At 45.3% G+C, this 2,688-nt stretch overlaps 1 pseudogene; it reads left to right on the top strand.

Annotated features, from left to right (window-relative positions):
* The first annotated feature begins 71 nt into the window (after positions 1-71).
* LOC147318390 (cytosolic arginine sensor for mTORC1 subunit 2 pseudogene) lies at positions 72-1,998 on the top strand (annotated as a pseudogene).
* The last annotated feature ends 690 nt before the right edge of the window (positions 1,999-2,688 follow it).

Below are 2,688 nucleotides of genomic sequence, written 5' to 3'. Positions count from 1 at the left end.
TAATTACTGCGAGTGCCGTCCATACCACACGCTCTCGATGGAACGCACTTTATCTGAGGATCCTTGTATCTGATCTGCAGTTGTCCCAGGCAACATTTCATTTAAGAGTTCCACTTCTGTGAATTCACAACTTCTGTTCTTTCAGGGCGCAGGGAAATCACTGTTAATGACTCATTTGTGAGAAAATATGTTTGTAATACGCTCTTGATACGTGCAGATGTTTTTGTATGAAAGCCGAGGGGAGAATATAAAAGGCGGAGCTCACACAGGAGCTCATTTTCCACTCGGCACTCGATGAGAGCACATCTCTGCCAGTCCAACTGTTGCCAGCTAACCTAGCTTACAGTTTTCTGTGTGCCACACCTGAAGAAGACCGTGTACGGTCGAAACGTTGTGTTTTTTGTGTTTATTTTTAAATAAACAGTTTTTTTTGGCACACCTTCTTTTGTTGTTTACTGTTTTTACGTGACTTTTTCCTTTCCACATTTTGGAAAGCGTTTTTTGTTCACATTAAAATTAAATAAATATTTTTTGAAGCACATTTAATTTTTTTTGGAAAAAAGAAAAGAAGAAAAAAATTCTGGACGCCATGGACGACGGCTGGACGGTGGTATGCTATGGCCGCCGCCGCCAACGTGACCGCCAAGTCTTCTGGGACGGGTACGGAGGGCCGCAGGGAGGGATGGACCGTGCACGCTCCTTTTCCTTTCGGAGAAGGGATTATCTTCCCCACCCTAACCCATTTTAGTCCTTCCTCAAATGAGAAGACGTAAAAGATGGAGCTTCATATTTTAGAGCACAGCTTGAAAGTGGCGAGTATAGAGAAAGAAGGGATCCAGATTTGCACTCACGGATTAATAAAACTCGCCTTCCTGGCCTCCAAAACAAGATGCAAGTTTTTCAGTTTGACAGAGACTCCAGAGGACTATACCATCATCGTCGACGAGGAAGGATTTAAAGAGCTGCCCCAGTCGGAGCACATCAGCGTTGCCGACGCCACGTGGGTGGCCCTTAACGTGGTGTCAGGAGGTAGCAACACATCCACTTCACAACCCATAGGAGTCACCAAAATCGCTAAATCAGTCATCGCACCACTGGCCGACCACAACATTTCTGTTTTCATGCTGTCGACGTATCAGACGGACTTCATCCTGGTTCGAGAGCGAGACCTCCCGATGGTCATGCACACTCTGTCTTCCGAATTCACTTTGTTTCGAGTGGTCAACGGGGAGACTGTTGCTGCTCACAATCTGGGGGTGACCAATGGCTTTGTGAAACCAAAACTAGTGCCCCGTCCTATCATTCACCCCTTATCCAGTCATAAGAAACAGAAAACGTACAAGTTGTGAAATAAGAAAAAGAAAAACGTACAAGTTGAGAAATGGAAGAAACACGTAAAAGCCGTAGAACTGGAAAGGACAAATGAGAAGGGGGTGCCAGAGAGGAAAAATACAGGACGGGATGTCAATAAAGCAGGGGGTGCCATTTAAAAATTAAAAATATAAACAGAATGAAAAAGTTAAAGAAAGAATAAGAAAAAGAAAACGTACAAGTTGAGAAATAAGAAAAGAAAACGTACAAGTTGAGAAATATAAGAAAGTTAAAGAACAAACAGAGAAACAGAAATATAAAGAAAAGAAAGAAAACAGAAAGCCCAAAGTGGGTGGAGACAGAGAGTATATAAAAGCCGAGACAGGCAAGAAACAGAAACAGAAGACACGTTGGGCCAGCTTGAAAAAGGCACAAATACGCCGAAACGTCGCGAAGGCCCAACGATGCGCATTGGCCAATTATCACCCTATATGGGCAATTTTTTGAACGGGGGACGTCTGCCCACTTCATTCGTCGTGAGCGTGCCTCCAAGGGGGTCCAGCGGCTGCTGGGTCCCCTTTCTCTTTCCTCATCCCTAACCAACCCTAATCATACCTGCATTTGTCCACTGGAGGGAGACAAAAACACCAAGCTCTGAGATTCAAATTTTGAACTGCAGACCTCACAGTGTCTGTGTGTGTGTGTGTGTGTGTGTGTGTGTGTGTGTGCGTGCTTTGGTGTGTGTGTGTGTGTGTGCTTTGGTGTGTGTGTGTGTGTGTGTGTGTGTGTGTGTGTGTGACAGAGAGAGAGAGAGAGAGTGACACTTGCTGTGTATTTAAGAAACAAACGCTCAAAGAAACCAAACAGAATGACACAGGCAGAAAGACACTGTTTTATTTGTGGTAACCAATGATGCATTTCTTCTCCCCTTGTACAGGGCCTTTTATGACAGGAACAGGAACCACAGAGCGTCAGCGGCAGACATCCAAGCTGCACAGGGCACACGCAGCACCAGGCAGAATTAATGACGTCCCTGATCCACAGCTCAAGCCCAGCCACCCGCTGCCTCCTCGCCGCCTCCTCCCGGGACCTTCAAGGACCACCCACCAGCCACTGGTACACATTCCAATCTTACACAATGGCCCCAGCATCACAGGGCATCTCCTGACATTAAAATCTATCCTGATTTCTGTTGTTTTTCCCTCATCTCTGAGCCGCTGAGTGTGAGTGTGTGTGTGTGTGTGTGTGTGTGTGTGTGTGTCTCTCTCTCTTTTACACAAAAAACACATGTCAGTTGTTAAGGAAAATGTTATAAAACACTTCTTCAGTAAAGACTCAGAGAAGAGAAACACACAGAACTTCTTGCTAGCAAGGGCA

This window comes from Aulonocara sp. 'chitande type north' Nkhata Bay, linkage group LG11, assembly GCF_057382095.1.
Source record: "Aulonocara sp. 'chitande type north' Nkhata Bay isolate Kocher_YH1m ecotype deep benthic linkage group LG11, A_spYH_male_GT1.1, whole genome shotgun sequence".
Taxonomy (NCBI): domain Eukaryota; kingdom Metazoa; phylum Chordata; class Actinopteri; order Cichliformes; family Cichlidae; genus Aulonocara; species Aulonocara sp. 'chitande type north' Nkhata Bay.
The sequence above is the reverse complement of the archived record's forward strand: the minus strand, read 5'-3'. Positions and strand labels throughout refer to the sequence as shown.